This window comes from Monodelphis domestica, chromosome 4 (assembly GCF_027887165.1).
Source record: "Monodelphis domestica isolate mMonDom1 chromosome 4, mMonDom1.pri, whole genome shotgun sequence".
Lineage (NCBI taxonomy): Eukaryota > Metazoa > Chordata > Mammalia > Didelphimorphia > Didelphidae > Monodelphis > Monodelphis domestica.
The window spans coordinates 62,149,386-62,172,839 of NC_077230.1; the positions used below are offsets into that span (position 1 = coordinate 62,149,386).

At 33.1% G+C, this 23,454-nt stretch overlaps 1 non-coding gene across 1 annotated transcript; it reads left to right on the forward strand.

The window, feature by feature from the left end:
• Positions 1–8,925: 8,925 nt before the first annotated feature.
• LOC130454090 (U6 spliceosomal RNA) lies at positions 8,926–9,032 on the forward strand. The gene has a single exon (XR_008911774.1). It is a non-coding gene; the product is annotated as a U6 spliceosomal RNA (small nuclear RNA).
• The last annotated feature ends 14,422 nt before the right edge of the window (positions 9,033–23,454 follow it).

Here is a 23,454-nt window from a genome sequence, read left to right on the forward strand (position 1 = left end):
TGGGAGAATGAGTGAAATTGCAAGTAGTATTTGAAAGGATGAGCAAAGAAGTTTGGAGTGAGTGTTGAAGGAAATAAGAATATGGAATTAAGTGATGGGAATGGGGGAAAGGGTTTGGGAGATGATCTATAGGGGATCAGAATAACTGGGGAGCAAAATATGATTAGATATGAGAATATTCTTCATTTGGTGGAGAATCAGACTTTCCAATAGAAGTTGGAGAACAATCTGGAGAAAATGGTAACATGAGATAAAGAGGAATATGATCAATTAGTCAGTTGGGAAGATCTGCTTCACAACTTCTTTCTTCCAAAGAACCTATTTATCAGAATAAAGAAGTAAAATCTCTACAAACTTTCCACTTCCAATTTGGTGTAACAGGAGGTGGATGTCCTAAACAAAAGGGAAGATTGTTCCTCATAATATGAGAGGTTATCCATATCCTACTTGGGAGATTAAGCTAGTGGCAGAAGATAGAAGTGGTCTTTTGCTAAGATAGATAGAAATCATTGTTGTGCCAAAGGGGCAGGGCATTTGGGGCAGTCTGGTCTAGCTTTTTCTTCTTCCTTCAGGGAACATAAGCATCTATTAAATGATGGAAGGAAGAAATCACATCATCACAGGAACTCTTGGGCCCGCTTCCTGTTAGAAGAGGTTGCCCATGCCCTATTAGGAACTGACAGAGTCCCTGAACTGGGGTAGGTCATTTGTGGCACACAAAAGAAACCCAGCTCGGTACCTTGCCACTTCCCCTTAGTAGACATGTTGTATCCTGTAGGAAACAGAAGAAATGACCAAAAAAAAATAAGTTCACATAATTTATAAGAGGAGATAGTATCAAAGGCATACCAATGCCCAGGTAAGAAGAAGTATTGCCTTCAAGATATGGTCAAAGGAAGGAAATGGGGAATGACAGGAAAGGAATTTGCTGAATAGACCTCAACAAAAAAGAATTAATCTCTATATATTTGGCTAATTGCCCCCAAATTAGGAAAAATGTTTTATGCATATGTAATAGAATACTAAAATTCAATTAAGATTGATATATTTGAGAAACAATGAAATCTAGAAAACTTTATTTAAAATTAAAAAGAAACTAGAAGAAGAGTGTATTTGGCTAAAACTATATTAATAGAAAATTCTAAAATAAATTTTTAAGGACATTTCCTGTACTCAAATTAATAATTGGAAGAGATCATGGTAGTCACTTGGAACCATTCCCTTTTTTTGAGGATAAGAAAATAAAGGAGCTTTTAAAAGAATAATGTTTTTAAATACACAAATAATTAAATAAAGTATTATAAAGGAAACCAAGTGAATTGAGTAATAGTTTTCAAAATGTAAAAACAAAATTAAAAATGTTCCAAGACCCAGATTAGAAAATTCCAAGTTATAAGGAATAGTTTAAAGGATTATTTTTTTAAATTAAAATTAGAAAGAAATGTTAAAGAAATTTAATAATTTTCTTTGTTTCTTAGGTTTGGACTAGTGGCCTCTGAGGTCTATTTTTAAATCTGACATAATATATTTGGATTCAATGAGAGTCTACATGTTGCTGGAAAGAATTGCATTGTAGTTGTTATATACATTTCATGGTTTGTGGTAAAGCGTAGAAGTGAGTAGCCATGAAAATAGCTGAGACTGGTTTTCATTGGTTTCTCCTGCTTATCCTATTTCTTAAAATCATTAGAACTCAGCAAAGCTGTCCGCCATACTCATTCCCCAAATGGTCATATCTCTTTTACAGCTCTGTTATCAGGAGTCTTAAGTACTGAGTGTCCTTAAGTTGTTATTTGGTTCACTGAGAATATTACCTCTCTCAACAATTTAGTCTAGTGAGTTGAAGTTATAGCAATCCACAACCCACTTTTATATCAATGAAAATTCTAAGCTCAATGTATACCAGGTCGGAAAAAAAAGTTAAATTTTTCTTAATAAAATGTGCTCAGCCTCCATCAAGAAGTGGTGTATACATCACTAACCAATAGCCAGTCATAAAAATATAACAACAAAAAATATCATATTACATCCCAAATCAATACTGGCCACCAATAAGAGAGTGCCATAAAAAGGAAAACATTTATCCTAACCATTCTTGTTCAAGTTCTCTGTGCACTTAATTTTATACCTAGTAATTTTATACTCATCAAAACTACCATAGACATTTTTAGCACCCACATTGGACTTTTCTATAAACCAAGTTTAGTAAACAGTAAAATCCCTCCTGCCTTTTAATTCTCCATTTAACCCACTGCAAATTTCTTAATTTCTCTTCTTATCACATCTAAAAGATATTATAGATCCCAATAATAAAATTGGGATCTATGATGCATAATTACATTATACAAATGCATACTAACAATATTTCTATAAAGTCTTTTTTTCAGAGATTCTCTATAAACATTATTTGGAAACAACTATGTGAAGGAACTATACAAGGAGCATAATATGAAGAAATAAATGAATAATCCCTGCCTTCAAGTTTATATGCTAGAAGAATTAGATTCTCTATAATTTGCCTTGTAAATTAATCAGTTATTACCTTGTGGAAACTTTACCAATGTTGCCTTGAATTATTAATCATACTTAAGTTTTTTTCATTTTTCTTTTTTAAATATTTGACTTTTCCTTTATTACATATAAAAACAATTTTAAACTTCATTTTTAAAAAATTGAGTCAAATTCTCTCCCTACATCCTACCTTTTCCCCTCTTCCTACTCTGAGATTTCATGCAATATTATAAAGATTTCACAGGAATTTTACTTTTCAGAAAATGTAACTAAGAATCACTTCATTCCAATCATACCTTTCTTGCTTAGAGAACATAGGATAAATCATAATACTGTTGATTAGTAATAAATCCATACATTTTAGGAGATATGTGGTTATACTATTTTAAATTGATGACATTCTAGAAAGCCCATCTGAATCACTGCTATTAAATATCTGTCTGCATTTCCATTATGTCCTCTTATTTTTTAGTACTTTATAATTTGGGCCATAAAATTTTGCTTCAGGCTCAACCTTGGCAAAAATGATTTCAGCTTCTCAAGCATTTTTTTTCTTTAAAGGAATTTAAAAGTGATCTTTGTGAGTCATTTTTGAATCAGGAGAGTAGCAAACATCAGAGTTACTTTTTGCCCTTGAAATACTAAATATAGCTCCATCTAAAGCAAAATGTGCAGCACTGTCATTTGTGGAGATAGCCCAGGTGACTGACTTCTTTGTAAGCTTTGCCTCTCACTTATCTAATGACCTTGTTTGAATTACTGCAGAGGGGATAGTGTTTAAAGAAAGTATATACCACTATGTCCAGAAATAAGAAAGATATATTTTTGTATTAAAGACTTCTTAGACATTCTATTAACAAAATACATTAATATGCAGTGATAGCCATGGACTGAGGAGGAAACTGGGGAGGAAAAAGGGAAAATTAAATTTAAGGAGATAAAATTGAGTATTATCTATTTTATAAAGAGGCAATTGGATGATGAACAGAGGAATTAATTCTTAACAGGGAAAAATTGCCTTCATATTTACTGCAAATGTTAGCATGAGTATAATTTATGCTATTTATCTTCATATTTTTTGTTTGATTTTATTCCAAACTTAATACCAGAAAGTATCTCTACATGTAAAATAGAATATAAAAAGAAGGCTGTAAATGAAACTGTGAATCTCTATTTTTTAAACACTTCAAATAAAAAAATAAAATAAAATCAGCATATTACTCTCAAAACTGTCCTAATATTTTCTGCCACTTTCCTTTTTTCCATGGTACACTTTAAATATACATGTATATTTGTCATCACTATGTTTCTCCTTTCATTTCTGTTCTGACTTAAAATGGTAAAAAGTTAAAACCTTTAATAAATTAGTCAAGACAAATCCACAGTGACAGTAGAAAATATCTCTACTTCTTAACATTGAGTCCCCAGAGTAAGCATTTGATTCTGTATCAGCTTCTACTTGCCAACCTTCTCTATAATTATGGCTTTTTGTCACTTCCTATGGTATAAAAGTATTCCATGACATCAATATATAGTGTTCTATTCACCTATTCAACTTTGGTTGGCGTTGATAGAATTTATATATATATGTATATGTATATATGCAGTTATAGTTACATTTCATTACCTAATTATCTAATTTTAATCCATAAGTAGGAAGTTTGTTTTGTTTATGACCATTTACCAATATATTATATTCCCTAAATTTCCTTTCCAACTTCCTTTTTCTTCCTTGTGTTTTCTATAGTTCTCCCTGTGTTTGAATATACATGTATAGCCAACTATCCTTTACCCATTTCTGATGTTTGAAATCCATGTGATCCCTTACTACTTTTCCTTACTCTTTATTTCCTTCTTTTTCACATAGACTCTTTTTCAGAAATAGTGTGTTATCCCTACTTTTCCCCTTCTACACTAATATATTCCTTTTTCATGTTATCTCTTTCTGACAAGTTTTCTGACTTGATTACTGTTTGTGGGTGGAGAGGTCTGGAAGTTATTGGTATTGTTACTGCAGCTGCCTCCAAGGCATGATGCTAGTGCATGGTTCCTTCCTGGTCTGTGCCTAGCCATACCACTACCCAGGCATACAGACATTTCATGCCAGTTTACCAAGTTATGCTTTATAGGAAAATTATTGAAATTCAACTTTTTGCTGATTCTATCTCCCTAGAAGTTGATATGAGTCATTATTTAAGTCATTTAGAAAGAGAATTTGGAGAATTCAGTTGTGTCCTTGCCTTTACTTAACCATCTTAGTTCCACTCTCTCATTGATTTCCTTCTTTCAGAGAACATGGTTCCTATTTGTTCTTTAATACAATAAAAATTAAGTAAATGATAGCCTTTATTATTGGTTTTCACATGCTTCTTATCTGCATAAATATAATCACGAAATCTTTATTTGTTTTAAATATTTTACTTCTTTTCATGATTCCTAAGAGAAAGATCATTTCAATAAGGTAAATTAAAGAGGAAAAGGAAAGCACATATACACACAAATACACATATATTACATATGCATATGTTACACAAATCATGCAGGCTTTATATATGCCACTTCAAAAAAAGAAAGTCAGAGGAAATCTTTGAATGCATGTTACTTTGTTCATATTTTGGCAGGCAGCAAGTCAGGAAAATGAATTTGTTAACCATAACAAAATTACATGGTTGTTCACTTGCTTTATTTATCAATTAACAAATCACTACTTACTGTTTACACTAGTTCCAGCCTCTCTCAGATGTCAAGTGATACATACAAAAGATAATTTAAAATATTTACACCAAACAAGTGAAAAACTTAAGATTTGTGTTGAAATTAATATATTTCTTTAGTCATCAAAACAATATGATACTGGCTAAGAGAAATAATGGTGCAACAATGGAAGAGACTAGGGGTGAATGACTTCAGCAAACTAGTGTTTGATGAACCCAAAGAGCTTAGCTTCTTCAGAGAAGAACTATTTGACAAAAACTGCTGGAAAAAATAGAAAACAGTATGGGAAATATCAAGTCTAGATCAATATCTCACACTCTATACCAATATAAATTCAAAATCAAAAAAATGATTTAAATATAGAGAATGAAAACACAAATAAATTAGGTGAACAAATAATAGTATCCCTGTATGATCTGTGGGAAAGAAGGGAATTTAAGACCAACCAAGAGATAGAGAACATTACAAAATGTAAAAGGAATGATTTAGATTACATCAAATTAAAAAGTTTTCTAGTAAAATTAAAATATATGGAAAATATATAATTTATATATTACACATTATTTTATTGACATAATAATTTATATATTAGTGATAGTTACATGCATATGCATAATTTAAAAGTTTATAATAAAACTCTCTGACAAAGGTTTAATTTCCCATAAAAATAAGGAGCTAAGTCAAATTTACAAAAAAATCAAGTCATTCCCAATCCACAAATGGTCAAGGAATAGGCAGTTCTCAGATAAAGAAATCAAAACTATCAATAATGAAATTTAAAAGTGTGCTGAATCCCTCCTGATTAGAGAAATTCAAATAAAAACAACTCTCAGGTACCACCTTACACATAGCAGACTGTATAATATGATAGCAAAAGAAAGTGATAAATGTTGGAGGGCATGTGGCAAAATTGGGACACTAATACATTGCTGGTAGAATTGTGAATTAATCCAACCATTCTGGGGGGTAATTTGGAATTATGCCCAAAGGGGTTTAAAAGATGGCCTGCCATTTGATTCAGCCATACTACTGCTGGGTTTTTACCTTAAAGAGATAATAAGGAATAAGACTTGTACAAAAATATTTATAGTTGTACTTTATATGGTGGCAAAAAATTGTAAAATGGGGGGCCGTGTTCATTGACTGGGGAATGACTGAAAAAATTGTGGTATATGCTAGTGATATAATACTATTGTGTTGAAAGGAATAATAAACTGGAGATTTTTTTATGCAATCTGGAAAGACCTCCAAGAATTGATTCAGAGCAAAAGGAGCAGAACCAGAAGAACACTGTACACAGAGACTAATACACTGTGGCACAATGAAATGTAATAAGAGTTTTCTACTAGTAGCAATGCAATGATCCAGGACAAGTCAGAGGAACTTAGAAGAAAGAATGCTATGCACATCCAGAGAAATAAATGTGGGAGTAGAAATGCAAGAAAAAAATTGATCACATGGCTCGATGGGGATATGTTTGGGGTTTTAGAGTTAAAGATCCCTCTTTTGTAAATATGAATAATTTGTAAATAGATTTTGAACAATGAGACATGTATAAACTGGTGGTATTGCTTGTCAGCTCTGGGAGTGGGGAGGGAAGAGATGTAGGAAAAATCATAAACCATGTCACCAGAGAAAAATATACTAAATAAATAAATTAATTATTTTCAATAAATTTACCCTAAATAATAATAATATATTTCTTCTTATAAAAGAATGCCAACTATTTCTACACAACCCTTACTTTGCCTGTCCACAAATAATAGGGCTCTCGGGCCTCTTTTCTGAACTAAGATTCAAAGTAGAGCACAACAGTGACTTGAGGTTTTAGGTAACTCTAATTCATTTTTTTCCCAGATAATAATTAATATCCTTTGATACACAAAAATGAAAGAAAATGACATTCATGCCAATAAATGAAATTATGACATCCCATCAAGCATTTTTCCTGCCACATCCCAGTCTTTTCTTCTTTTTAATTGTGTTTTTTCTTTTTTACTTTTCTGATTTGTAAAATTAGGTAATCCACAATAATTTTCTCAGCTGTTACTGCTATAAGCCAAGTATTTTTTCTCTCTTCCCAGATTTTTAAGTTGACCTTTTAGTCACAGCATCTTTCTAAATTAGTAAAAGATTTGATCCTACAATCATTCAATGGGCATAAAAATTACTCAAGAAAAGAAATTTCACCCACAAGCAAACTAAATACATAATTAACTATTGGAACATCATACCAAAGGCATAAATTAGCCACTCAACAGCACCTGCAACTGGCTACCTGCAGGTTCAATTAAGCACACACCTAGGTTTTCTTGGCTATCTCTTTATCTTTCATGAAATTGTTGCCTCATAATATAAGCATTTTTAAGAAGAGCTCAGGATCTTGGCCTAAAATAATATCCTAGTTTTCTAAGGTTTATATATTGAGGGTTCTTTTCTATTCTTTGTGAAAAAAAATAATAGCCTCCATTTTAATTAAGTGCAGTAATGTTCTCTTCAGAATACTTTTTTTAAAAGCCAAATAAGTACAATAACAATATTAATAGATAGCACATATAAAGTTTATATATACATATATAAATATATTTATAAATCACTTTATATTTATTATGTCACTTGATTTTCAAATAGTCTTATTTTACCAATAGGGAAACTAAAATTATAGAAGATTCAGTGATTTACCCCTGGGCTATGCATCTATTAAATGTTAGAGAGATAGGTGAAACTCAGATTTTCCTGATTTTAAGCCATAGCTTTATTCATTTTGCCATCTAATAGTTAATGAAGCATATAATCACTTCTGTCATCATGTTTCTTTGAAATTGATAATATGAATTAATGCAAATTCTCATACTGAAAATTAATCAATATCAGGTCTCATGAGTCAGTTCAACCTAATTCCTGTATACTCTTGGAACACATCAAAATTTGAATCCTAGAGGACTTTAGGGGTATTCTTTAAGTGTTGATCAATTGTCTCTATTTGCTTATATATACATACAAATATAAAAGCATATGCATACATACATAATGGGTGGAAACTGAACTAAAATGTAATCAGCTCTGAGATATCACTTCACGTCTATTATATTTGTTTATATGATATATTGGTTAAAATGATAATTGATAGAGGTGATGGGAAAAATTGGATCCCTAAGAGTCTGTTAGTGTAGTTGTGAAATAGTCTGGCTATTCTAGAGAATAATTTAGAACTTTGCCTAAAGGAATATAAAATTTTGCATACACTTTGACCCAGAAATATTACTACTAGTTCTATGTCCTAAGAAGATGAAAAAAGGGAAAAGGACTTATTTTTTAAAATAAAATTATAGCATCTCTTTTTGTGGGAGTCAAGAATTATAAACTGAGGTAATATCCATCAATTACAGAATTATTAAACAAGTTATGTTGTATGATTATGATATGTTATATGATTATGATGAAAACATTTGTCATGTATGTACATACATATACACACATATACATATAATGTATTCCCTATCAAGTAGCTTACTTGGAACACCACTTAAGTTCTCAGATACTAGTACATATACATTTTAGAAAAAAAATTAGCTCTAGAATATTCCATTATCACAAAAGAAATGATTTATTCTTAGGGCATATTTTGGATGATCTACAACAGATATCTTTAGAAGCTTTTTCCTGAAACCTCTCAATTTAAAAAAAAATATCTTGCTTGTGCTTGCTTCGGCAGCACATATACTAAAATTGGAACAATACAGAGAAGATTAGCATCGCTCCTACATAAGGATGACATACAAATTCATGAAAAAATCCATATTTTTGTTGGGAAAATTGGAAGACAGTATAGGAGAGATTAGATTTGGTTCAACATCTTACACCCTACACCAAGATAAACTGAGAATGGGTGAATGACTTGAATATAAAGAAGGAAACTATAAGTAAATTGGATGAACACAGAATAGTATACATGTCAGATCTTTGGGAAAGGAGGAATTTTAAAACCAAGCAAGAGTTAGAAAAAAATCACAAAATGTAAAATAAATAATTTTGATTCCATCAAATTAAAAAGTTTTTGTACAAACAAAACCAATGCACCCAAAATTAGAAGGGAAGCAACAAATTGGGAAACAATCTTCATAACAAAAACCTCTGACAAAGGTCTAATTACTCAGATATATAAAGAGCTAAATCAATTGTACAAAAAAATCAAGTCATTCTCCAGTTGATAAATGGGTAAAGGACATGAATAGGCAATTTTCAGTTAAAGAAATCAAAGTTATTAATAAGCACATGAAAAAGTGTTCTAAATCTCTCATAATCAGAGAGATGCAAATCAAAACAACATTCAGGTATCACCTCACACCTAGCAGATTGGCTAACATGACAGCAAAGGAAAGTAATGAATGCGAGGAAATGTGGCAAAGTTGGGACATAAATGCATTGCTGGTGGAGTTGTGAATTGATCCAACCATTCTGGAGGGCAGTTTGGAACTATGCCTAAAGGATGTTAAAAGACTGTCTTCCCTTTGATACAATCATATCACTGCTGGATTTGTACCCCAAAGTGATAAGGAAAAAGCCATGTACAAGAATATTCATCACTGTACTCTTTGTGGTGTCAAAAATTGTAAAATGAGGGGAAGCTCTTCAATTGGGGAATGGCTGAACAAATTGTGGCTTATGTTGGTGATGGAATATTATTATGCTCAAAGGAATAATGAACTGGAGGAATTCCATGGGAACTGGAAGAACCTTCAGGAATTGATGCAGAGGGAAAGGAGCAGAACCAGGAGAACATTATACATAGAAAGTAATACACTATGGTACAATTGAATGTAATGGACTTCTCCATTAGTGACAATGCAGTGATCTTGAACAACCCAGAGGGATCTATGAGAAAGAACACTATCTACATTCAGAGGAAAATGTGTGCAAATAGAAACACAGAAGAAAAACAACTACTTGATTACATGTGTAGAGGGGGATATGATAGAGAATATAGACTCTAAATGAACATCCTAGTGTGAAAACATGAACAACATGGAAATAGACTCTGATCAAGGACAGATGTAATACCCAGTAGAATTTCACATCAGCTATGGGAAGGGTGGGGGTATGGGAGGGAGGGAAAGAATATGATTCTTGTAACTGTGGAAAGGAAACAAGACTAACAGTTGGTGGGGGAAGGGGCAACTGGGAATGACAATTGGGTCTTGAGACTAGCACTTCCTTCCTGCTGGGAGTGGCAGTTGGGTCTTGTGATGAGCACTTCCTTCCGGTTGGGCTTGACTTCCTTCCTGGTGTTGGAGGAGGGAGGAGCTCATTCAACCCAGTCTGGAGTGGAGTACCTCTACTTTGTTCAGCCCAAAGACATAGGCTTCTGTAAGTTAGAACTGCTCTTTTTTGCTTTCTGTCTACTTCTAAGATTCTGAAATTGACAAAACTGGCACAGAAGGCAGGAGTGGGAGAAACCCTCCGCCAGTGTGTGGAGCCTGGCCTCAGCTCTAAAAGCTGAGGAAGACTCCAAACTTATTTAGGGACCTGCCTTGCCCCGCCTTCCTGATATCTCTCCAATCCCTATGTGTTATTAAACTTTATATTATTTGAATTCGCTGTCAGATAAGTGGACTATCTTTTCTGGTCATAGAGGGAGCTGAACATCAGTTCAGTCATTCCAGGACAAACAGTTCTTATCGGACTCCTGCTGCTTCCTCTCGGCAAGGGGCATCTCTCTCCTTTGCTTCACCAAGCAATACTCCCTCTCTCCCCTCAACTCCTCCATACCTTGCTACAAACCTCACATTTTATCCCCTGGTTTTTCATATCCTCCCCATCTAACCCCAATATTACATAACCAAGGAATAATGTTCTAAATTGACTAAATGAAATTTAAAAAATCTTACATTCTGAATAGCAAAGGCTAAAATAATAATGAATCTCTTAATTTCCATTGGTTTAAAATCTCCATTGGTTAAAACCCAATTTACTTACTTCAAGTAATTTACATTTTAAGAATTAAAATGTTTTGAAACCATGAAAGATTCTCAAGACTATTATGTCTGTTTGCACAAATCAGGTAAATTTAATGGACATCAATGTAAGAACAAGAGCATCTTTAGAAAATTTCTTTGAGGGTAACATTCCCATCTGAAAGTCATCATTCTCAAGTGAACAGCAGAATGCCTTGGAGGAACTAGCCATCACTTTGGAATCTGAGCAGCATTTGATAAATCCCTTATGTTATACATAGATTTCACAATCTGGACTAATCAGTTACAAATGTAATATAACTAGTACACACACACAGAGAATTAGACACATCCATCCATCTATCTTTTCAGTCTTCTCTTTTATCCTTTGTCTTCACTTTGAAGCCATGTATTTTTTTTAATGGAAATGATAAAGTTGACATCAGGTGGGCAATTTGAAGAAACACAAAATCTTATGGGAACTCAATTTATACTCATTGAAGCAGTAAATTTAACAGGATGATGGGAATCATATGGTCCAGGTGGTATTCATTCTCTTTTTAAGAATTTGAGACGTAACACTGGAAATCTCCCTCTAGAAGACATATTTTGATGAAATTCAGCCCCTACTTATTAACTGGAAGAATGTTTAAAGGAATATGTAGGGCACCTTATCTTTACTAATACTATTAATATGGCTTTGAAGACACCATGTTAAAGAGATATGAAAAGATTTGTTACATCTGCCATCAATGATTCCCAGTTCAATCTTGTTAGTAATTAATTATTTCCCAAGATTGATATGGTGCTGGATTTTGAGAATGAGTTACAGCTCAATTGTCAGAAGTGTGAAAAATTTATGATTTTTCTCCAAGTTGGACTTCTATTTACTGGATGCTTTTGCCTCCCTTGTCATTTATTTTCTCCATCTAGGTTCATCCTATATTTAAATTAGAAGTGTGGCAATTTATCTTCATTGTTAAAAGTGGGAAAATTATGTTCCTCTGCCCTTCCCTTCTCTGTGTTGATGTCTGTTCCCTTTCCCACTGTACTGAGGAAGGTACCCAGAACAAATAGGAAGGTGATACCAGTCTCTCTATGCTCTCCATCTCCAGTAGTATTTGTTATCATTTCATCCTGTTTACAAATTAAATATGATACACAGGAGAAACTAGAGAGTTCCCAGCCATGTTTCTAAATTAAGCATCTAGAAGGAAGATGATACTTACCCTCAATATTAAACTCAATCTAATTTATATCTCCTTTTCTTTCTAGCATACTCAGTATTATACTGAACTAAATGATATTGGATACATATCTGCTATTAGTTGCATTAAAACTTTTAACAACCTATTTGTCAGATTTAACTCTGGTATATGATTCAGTTGCATTAGAACCTATTGAAGTCATTTTAAAATAGTCAAGTTATTATTTGAGATCTTAGCTTTCTAACACCATCTATTAATTAATTACAATAATGTATTCCTGGGGTCATTGTCCTAGAGATCTCTCTCTCTCTCTCTCTCTCTCTCTCTCTCTCTCTCTCTCTCTCTCTCTCTCTCTCTCTCTCTCTCTCTCTCGTTATATATTATATATATGTGTGTGTGTATGTGTGTATGTGTGTGCATATCTCCCTTTCGCCTTCTCTACTCTTTCTTTCTCTTCCCATCCATCCAGTTTGTTCAGTAATTTTAAAATAAATATGAGCATTTTTTCTAGCTATCATGTAACTGAATATTCTGTAATGAGTAGAGACTAAGATTATTATCTGATAATAGTCTCTTCACATCTTAGCTATGTTTGTGCAACATATTGTCCTAAGGTTAAGGAAATAGATTAGGAGATTTTTTGAAGAGAGTTATAGGCTCATTTTCTTCTGCTCTCCAGAGAGATAACTGTCCACCAAGTAATCCTGGACTCAATTAAGTATCACTCAATAGATAGAACATACCATGGGAACAACAGTAGTATGTAATATCTAGGAGCCCTTCTGAAAACACATCTGCCATTTGTTCCAAGTGTCTCAAAAGTCTTAGGGAAATTAATATGCTTGAGAAGTTCTATTTACTTTCATTTTTTTCTTTATTAACTCTAATGACACTTTGAAAGCATTATGCTTAAATGAAGAAATAAATTATTACATCTAGACAGGCAGAGCCATTAGGAAAAACAGTTGTATAATTTTTTTAACCTTAAGGCTAATCTAACAAAGAAAGAGGGAAGATAGTCTTATTATACTGACTAGCCAATTACCCTCTATCATACTTGTGACATATATAACCTCTTAAAATAATAATGTATATAAGACAACAAATATCATATTAAATTGATATAGAAGGCAATCATTCTCTAAGGATTTATACTTTTATAAATGTTTAAGACTGTTGCATCATAACTTTAGTTTTGGAAAGGAATGTTAAGGGTATCTAGTAAAATTTCTTCAATTTTAATGATGAAACTGAGGGCTGTGAAAAGTGACTTTTTCCAGGTTACATAAAATACAATGACAGGACCAGGACTTGATCTCAGGTTCTTTGAGTTTGGAGATATTGCAACTTCAATTAGGATGCATACTCAGAACTTCTGACTCCACATCCAAAATTTGTTCAAATATATCATGGGCTGATGGTAGACATGAAAGAGCATTGACTCTGGAGTCACAGAATTTGGTTCAAATCCTATCTCTTATACTGTGTAATCTTGGAAAGTTATTTAACCAGTTTAAAATTCAATTTCTTCTTCTGTAGATTATTGGACTAAATACTTTCTCATTTTTTCTGCCTTTATACCTATGATTATATCATTCTAATGCCATTTTTCATATGAATCCTTGTTTACTTAGCTAGTACAAATATTTATATATCTCTAAAACATTCATGTACTGCTATAGATCACCACTCTCTCCTTTCTGGAAGACAGGAGAGGAAAGAATAACTTCAAGATGATTTCAGATGACAGCAAAATTAATGACCTTAGAACATGCAACAAAAACAGCAATAATATAGGAAAAATATATGCTAATGCCTAGCCACAATATTTTTTGGCATAGTCAATCAACTAGCAATGATGAAGTGCCTACTTTGTACCAGGTATTATGTTAGGAACTGAAGATACAAAGAAAGGGTGGGGTTAGAAGGAGTTCTACTCTTAAGAAACAGTATAAAATATTTAGTGAAATATTAAACTTTAAGAATTTTAGACAAATCTTGGATAAAAACTATTTCAAAGTGGCAGCAAGTACACAGAATCAACTATACTCAACTGAAGGACCCAAGTAGTTAACCTTGGCCAGACAGCTGAAAACAGTGCTCAGCCATCCCTCTTTGATGGAAATGGTCACCTAAAAAACTCAAATTGGAAAAGGAATCAAAGCCAAGGTTTGTTAATAGTATACTTTTACTTTCCTCCTTTTCAATAACACCCTCTCTAGTCTTCCTTTACCTTTGTTTTGAATGGGCATTTACTTAGAAAAAATAAAAACAATTATGGAGTCATGGTAGCATCCTTCATTTCTCTTATTGCTTGCTCCCAGCATGAAATAACATTTTGATTTCAGTGCTTATTCACCAGAAAATTCTTTAATATCACAAAAGCCTGAAGTGAAGAACTTTCTTCCTTTTCAAGACCTTTTCAAAGAAGGTAATGTGAACTTTCTGGCAGTTTCTGCTTCATCAGTTGGAATGCAGCCAAACTAAACCAATCTGACAATAACATTTAGTGCAAAGACCACCGTTTTCTTTTCAGAGGATAAGGGGAGTTCCTTGAAGTGGACTTCTAAAATTCTTTATATTCTTAACTTTGATTTTATTTCCATCTCAGAGCATTTATCAAGAGAATGTCTCTTCAATTATTTGTAACTCTATGAATGTTTTTTAGAAGTGGAAATCCTGAATAGCTTCTTCACCAAGAGTTTGATTTCTTCATAGAAGTAGTAAGTATTCTTTTTAAGGACCAGAAAAGATGAGCCACTTCAGATTTCATTTAATTTTCTTTTTGCCTAACCTCAGCATATTTCAGATGAATAGATCATGTCACTTGATAGAAATTAAGCTTGTATATTTGTTTGATTTAAAAGTAGGAGTTGTTACTCTGAGTATCCAGCTGGGAATATAAGTTGAGGTCCTATATAGTATTGTTCTTTTGGAATATTCCTTTCCACATTCTGCTCTGTTATCTTTTCTTTCCCTTATTCAGAATTTGCTGTAGTGGGTACTTAAAAGACTTCCATTATGCAGTTTAATTCTGCACAGCTGGTGGGCCCAGACTGCAAACTAGCATAACCAAGTGACTGAGGAAGCTGAGGAAAGAAGATTCAATTTTACCTGACAGCATTGGATTTCATTAGTGGATGAAATATTTTATAATTCACCTTTAGCTCTTGCTCTTTTGTCATCAGAGATTGTATGCTTTAGCATAGAAGAAAAAATGATGAGAATGATGTTGACCTCATATGTTATAGGGAATTTCGTAGAGATTGATTTGTTGACTATTAGACCATATGTAGACTGACACCTGAGCTTCCTCATACTTCTATGTCTTTTTGTCCTTTCCTGAAAACTAAAAAAAAAATGGAGATAGAAAGCATATAGAGGCATCTTTGTAACAGAGTGGATACAGTGAGTACTGGGCCTGACTTCTCAAAGACCTGAATTCAAATTTAGTCTCAGTTACTTTCCAGACTAGGCAAGGCAAGTCACTTGACTTTTTCCTCAGGGTATCAATAAGATGGAGAAGGAAATGCCAAATTACTCCAGGATCTTTCCAAAGAAAACCACAAATGCAAAGAAAACCCCAAATGGAGTCCCCAAGATTCAGATAAAAGGGAACAAGAGACTGATGTAACTAGTACTTCAATAATTCACTTCACTTGTATCTTTGAATAAGCCACTGTAATGCTTCTCAGCTGTGTCAGTGAGATAATGGGTTGAATTGCAAATAAAAGTTGAAGCTGAGAAGCCCCAAATTTGAAGAGGCTTCAAGACTCCTTCCATAATCTGACTCTCTTTCTCGCCTTTTCTTTCTTTTCTCGTTTTTCTCTCTCTCTCTTCATGACCACCGGCTTCCCTCACAGGTTAAAAACTCAGGTCTTTTTTTTATGTTGTGGAGGCCACAACACGTACCCATTTTAAGATACCAAGGAAGGAGTTGCCAAACTGGGACCTTCTCTTTTGTTGAGTGTTTGATAATATTATAATGTCTTAGTTCGTACTGTGGGACACAGTCTAATTCAGTGATTTCATTTCTTGTCAGAGGCTTCTATTTCTCTTGAAAACTAGAAGAAGGTAGGTGTAGGGAGGAAAAAGAGAAGATAACTCCTTTCTTTTCACCCTTTTTGAGACCAGGAGGTCCTGTGGCCCAATTTGCATTCTCATGCAACTACATTCCAGATGACCCTTTCATTGACTATCAGGTCTTGCACTACTCCCCAGATATTGAGAAAATAAAGATTATGCATACAGCTAGCTTAGTGTAAGAAGCAGACAGAATGATCAGATTCTAACTTGAAAGCACATATTCTATCTTTTCCTTGATTTTGTTTTTGTTATTCACACATGGGAAACAAGACTGTAAATAATTCAATATTCCACATGCACAAGTGGTTGTAATTAATCAGTACCCTTACATTTTATAATTAGGAAAACCCAAAACTTATTCTTCTCTTACCTGAGCTGAAACTTATTTCTTCCCCCTCCCAACTTGAAAATCCCTAAAATTGTCCTCCAATTAGAAATTAGACTACCTAACTTTGTATCCTAGGTAATTGCTTTTATTATAATTAAATTGATAATTGTGCTGTAAGAAATGATAAGCAAGATGATTTCAGAAAAACCTGGAAATGTCTATAGGAACTGAAGCAGAGTGAAATAAGCAGAACCAGGAGATTATCATAACAAACGGCAATATTGTATGAAGATTATCTGTGAAGAGTTGACTCCTCTCAGCAATTCAGTGATAAGGGACAATCCTGAAAGACTTATAATGAGGAGCACTTTCCACCTCCAGAGAAAGAACTACCAGAGACATCTTTCACATCAGTGTATTTATGGTTTTTTGGAGTTTTCATTATATATGAATTTGTTCTTACTATAGTGACCAATATGGAAGTGCATTTTGTATAACAATAAAATTAAATTTAAAAATATAAATAATTCACTTCTCCCTAAACTGGAAATTTAACTAATAATAACTTGAATATTATTCCCTTTTCTAAAGGCTCCTATTCTCATTAGTTCTGAATTCTTTTGTCTAATTAATCTTGACACTAAGATATTAGCATGCCTTTATACATTTTCTCTTAAAGTTTTGGAAGTTATGGGAACAATACTGTGATGCTGATATAAGGGTGAGGCAACAGGCATCTAACTGCCTTCTTTATTCTTTCATTCTTATCCCTCAAATACTTTCTTAGTTCTGTCCTCCTCGAAAAAATAATTCTATAAGGCAGGACTCTAAAAATAAAGAAAATTGAAATTGCCTGTAGTGTCTAAATAATATAGATCATTGTAGGGCTTGTCCTTCAAAAAAACAAGATGCAAAGTAGAGAAGAAGAAAAAGTATTGCATGAAAGTTACAAGAGGAAAACAGAAAAAAAAATGTGTATTTCAGAATAACCTTGGTCCTAGATCTAGAAGAAAACTTAGAGATCACTCAAAAATTATAGCTAGAATTTATGTGCATTTTATTCTGTACATAATGATTTATGAATGTTATCTCCTTTTATCTTCATAACAATCGAAATAGATGACATTATTATCCCATTTACTGATGAGAAAATTGAAACAAAGGAACAAAGATAATAGGTATATTTGTTTTACATACGGTAAAAATTCAACTTCATGCTCACTGTTTTTTTTTTTCTTTATATGCTAGAATATAGCCTCTGTTGACTAGAAAACAGGTACCAAAAGAGAGATAATAAATATTTCTTCTGTCAATAAAATCCAGTATCAATAGGTTAAAAAAAAAACCTTTAAGCCCATTCTGCTACCTACTATAGCACCAAACTCAGAGTTAAATGTCCTTATTCCAATTATTTTAATGTTTCCTGAAGGCAAGGAATTTTTTTTTACCTTTTTTGTCTTTCTATCTCAAGTCCTATTATACTGCCATGCAAAAAGTGTTCACTTTACCAATGCCTTTGAACTGGAAATTAGAAAACTGAGGCCCTGAGAGGCTAAGTGATTTGCCCAAATCTCTCCTCATTACAACAGGGTTAAGCCTCAAGGGTTCTCTCTCTCTCTCTCTTTCTGTCTATATGTCCCATTTTAATTTTTTTGAAAGCCTTACCTTAGAATTGATATAGTGTATTGGTCCCAATGCAGAAGGGGGTTAAAGGCATTGCAATTGAAATGAAGTGACTTGCCCAGGGTCACACAGGTAGGAAATATTTGAGTTGTATTTTAACCTAGGACTTCCTGTCTCTAGTTCTCATGGTCTATCCTCAGATCTAGATAGCTGTCCCAGAGGCCATCTCTTATGACTCCAAAGTCACAGCTTTTTACCATAGTACTGGAAAACATAGTAGTAGAATAGTACAAGCAATTATGTTCTATTGCAGTTGCAACTGCTAGTTGTTACTCCAATTTCCAGAAGTTGCCCACCCACTCCAATGATTTTGCCATCTTCTTTTCTAGTTTTTATCAGTCAAGTTATAGATATCTAGTTCACATTAAATTTAGAGGCACTTATACATCACTAATCCATCCTCTCAGAGCCATAAAACAAACAAACAAAAAAACCTATCTAACAAAACACTTCACTTTGAGAACTGATTGAACAAAGTTAGATTCTGTTTATATTTAAATGATTGTTTGATTGGTTTCTAGTTTTATTCACTTATATAAGATTTACATGTGTTTTCCTGGGACCCAAGAACCAAAGAAATAGTCTCAAACCCATTAAAGAACACCATCTGCAGCTTATGAGCTCCACATTTGGGCATCATGATTTTTACATCATCAATATACACATGCATATGAGATATGAGTGGCACTTCTTTTCATTCTGAATCTATTTCTGCAGAAATCAATAAGGCTTTACTCAGATGCAATGTGTAATCTCTCCTATATTTTTGAAACCAATAAGCAATCTCAGTTAGGAAAGTTTAGCCCATCTTGAATATCACCAGTTCCCCCCCCCAAAAAAAAAGAAGAATACTGAGTGTGCTCAGAATTACATGTGAACAATCTCAAACTTCCTCTTGTGCATGTGAGTCAAGGATATCCTGACTGAACACTATTTCTTGACTTGAAATATGATTTTGTTACCATGGAGGAGAAAAAAAATCAAATTAAAGCAAAAATTAAAGCATAATGGTACCTTTCTTCTGAGGGGAAGGGGATAAAGATTACTCAGCATTAAAAAAGGAAAAGGATAAAATTCATTGCACACATTATAGGTATTTTTTTGACATGCATAAGAATAAATATATTTATAGGCTATCTTGTAGGCAGATTTTTGTACATATTCTGCTATAAATATTTATTTCTATACATTTAGAATGATACCATGTTTTATGTAGACCCTTCTCAAACAAGTAACAATAAAATCTTTATAGCACCCAACACTATCCTATTTTATGGATTTTGCCCATTTTTCTTCCATTGTCCTTAAAAATGCATTTATTAACATGAAAACAATGATGTCATTGACATAGATAACTTGTGGCATTGAAGACAATTTCAAGTCAATGTATTCATTCAGCTCTTGAAAAATCCAAAAGAAAAGAGTTTTATCAAATTTATTATTTCATAGCTCAAACAGAATTTTAACATCTTAAACATAAGCAAGTCCATACTCTTTGAGGAATGAGAAGTATGCTGTGAGCAAACATTTCCATTTCCATTTAGTAGACTTACAATTAGAAGTTGGTGGATGCTTTCTGGTACTTCTACAAGCAAAGAATTTAATGTTCAATAATAAACACATATAAAAATGACTTTAGACATGGTTATATGAGCATTTAGTTAACTGTATAGATAGAAGATATGTTTATTAAGCACAATTTACTAGATATCTTGCTAAGATCTGGGAAATTAAACACAAACAAGCAAGATCATCCTTTCCCTCAAGAAGTTTATATTCTAATGGGGAAAGAGCACATAGAGGTAGCTAGAAAGTATGAAGAGGGAGGTTTGTATACAGGAAATATGGTTTGGAAATAGTAACCACAAAGTGATGCCAGTCTATTTCCACTCAAATTTAAAATTAAGTTAATTTATCAGAGTGAAGGATCTATGAGGGTGAATTGATTTATTCTTTACCTACATTTCTTCCCATGGATTATGATAGTCATATTACTTATCTCTCTAAATAGTCCTCAGAAATGATGTAAAAAGAAATGGGATAATGAGTCAGATTTCCATCCATAACACAGGTGCACATTGATGGGAAAAAATAAAACAAAGGAAAAGATAGAAAATTTTAGAATGTTAGTGTTTGTTTCACTATTTCAAATCTGAAATATTGTATTAAGTAAAACATTGTGAACACAATGCTCCCCTATCAGGGAGTGTGCTAAATAAAGGGATAATTTAACTAGTAAAAAGATTTTGATGGTCATCTGTTATGAGAGAACCAGTTTAGATAGATGGGCACGAATTGAGTATAAGATCACCACAAGAGGTCAGAGTCAAAGATTGTCACTGAAAAGGGGGAAATTAATTAAAAAAATAAAGGAAGCTGCTGACACTAAACATAAACAGACCCTTCACATAATTTTAATTATTTACTTCCCAGAAAAGGCAGACTCTAGAGAGAAGATAACACTTATAGACATAGAAGGAAAAAGCAAACTATTGATTGAAGGCATGTCCTATAGGTGTAGAGAAACCAATTTTAATATAAAATACAAACTCAAAAATAGACTGTAAAATGAATAAACAAAAACAAGAATGACCACAACAAACTTAACCAGAGAAACCTCTTCTAAGGGAAGGAAGACCAAGATACAAACTGAGAAAAACAAATGTGAATAAAGCTACAAGTAAAGCCTCAAAGGAAAAAATGGAAAATGGGTACAAAGCCAATCAAGAATTCTTGGAAGAGTTAAAGAAAAATGTGAGTGGTAGAGGAAAAGTTGGTAAAGAAATGAGAGTGAAGCAAGACAAATATGAAAAGATAATTTTTCTTCAATCTTTTTGAATGTGGGAAATGAAGGGATGTAGGAAAGCTTTCAGAAATCTATCCTTATTATATCTCAAATGTCCACAACGGAGAGAAACCTTATGAATTTCAGGAGTGTGAAAAATGAAACTGAGCATTATATAAGTATTTCTGTAAATAATATGGAATTAAGTAATGTTTCCTAAAAAGACCCTTTTACATTCTTACCTAAGTTTAATGTTAAGTTCAACTTAAATTCAGTTTCCAAGTTCAATGAATTACCATTCAGTTACATGGTTAGAGGGAAGAGAGAAAAATGTTAGGATACAATACATTTCTATGGGCTGTTCTTCCAGAATAGAGAACTCTTAAAGAATTTATACAAATATAAGACAAGTCCCTCAGAAGAGAAAATCTAGAACTGTGAAAAACGGGGGAAATTTTTCAATCTTCATTCAAAACTTGCTACACATAAGAAAACACAGAATGTTTATGCATGTGAAGAATGTGAAAAATATTGGAATTTGCAGAAGCTTTCAGAACTCTCCGCTTATACATCAAAGATCCACACTGGAGAGAAACCACTTTCTACCCCTTAACATTCTTCTGCCTTGCATATGTCAACTTGAAATCTGAAGACCTCAAGTTTGCCCTTATCCCATGATAAAACTCCTTGAGGGAGGTCTCAGACTCATTAGTTTCAAACTGAACAATAGACCTTAAAGTAATTGATAATACCAGCTGAGATGGTGCTAGCAAATCTAATTAAATGTTAAGCACCCTTTTGTCCCAATAGTTTCTCCCATGGTATCAAAGTCCTTTCCCAGGTGGCCCAGCCCTTGGTTGGATCTTTCCCTTTGGGATCCATTGTAAAGCATCATCCTCTCCCTGATAATTCTTTTTGGGACTTCTCATTTCTTTGTAGACATTGTAAAGCCAATCTTACTTTCCTGTCCCCAGTTCCCCAGGAGGTATATAAATAAGTTCCCCAAATTCTACTGTGCTTTGGAGGATGATCTAGGGTAGTTATCCTTTTAGAGATACTGTTGACAGAGTGCCAGAGCCTTTGGTTCTGTGTGGTTTTAGTCATTTGACTCTGTGTGGTGGTCAGATATTGAACACTATCTCTTTCCATATTAAAGATTTGGTTTTTCTGACTACTTTAGAAGTTCTGTGTTTTTCCCAAGTTAACAGAAGTGAAAGGTTAAAGAGACTAACCTTACATTGGTGGATTTTATTCAAGTGATTTTTTTTTTTTTGTTTTTTAGGGTTCTGTGGGGGAAAGTGGACTATGGAAAGCTGGGTATAAAAATTAGAAGGCATCTGTTAAAAAATTATTCACAGTTAAAAACTAAACAAACAACCACTTTGTTTCTTTTTATGTGTTTATGTGTTAAAGAATGATGATATCATCTTTAGAATTTTTTTTTCCATTACACTTGAGTATACTGGAAAGGGAACTGTATTTGTAATAAGAGAAACTGAATTTGAAATCTGGTTCTGATGGTTGCTACCTATGATGTGAGGCAAGTCACTTTACTTTGCAGATTGAGTTATAAATATGAAATTAGGATTTTAGAGCAATCAGAACAATTTATCAAGTTATTTTCAGCTTTTTAACTTCCTATGTTCGAAATAGAGATGACTATAAAATAGGTCATATTGATTACATTAAATTGAAGAGCTCTCCCAAAGAAAAAGAAAAATGTTTAGGATGAGAAAAGTAGTTGTCTGGGGGAAATCTCTAGAAGATATCTCTGCTAAAAGTTTGAAAAATACATATATAATTGACCAAAATGTCATTTCCAAATTGAAAAGGAGTTAAATGATAGGAAATATTTTGCAAAGCAATAGTGAACCATTAGTGAACATAGGTAAGAAGACTTCAGATGACTAAGAAGAAAATGTAAATCAAACCCCCAAGTTTTCACCTCCTACCTGGGAAAATATCAAAGATGATAAAACATTAGTCAGTTAAATTTGGAGAGGAAATCAGAACAACCATTTTGGAAAACAATTTGGAATTAGACTTTTGTTGACTCAGAGATTCTACTGTTGGGCTTATACTCCAGAGGTCAACAACAAAAAGAAAGATTCGATGTACGTAAAAATTATTTATAGTGGCTTTTGTTGTGTGAGTGAGAAATCCCTTACCACTCCTTTATGATTA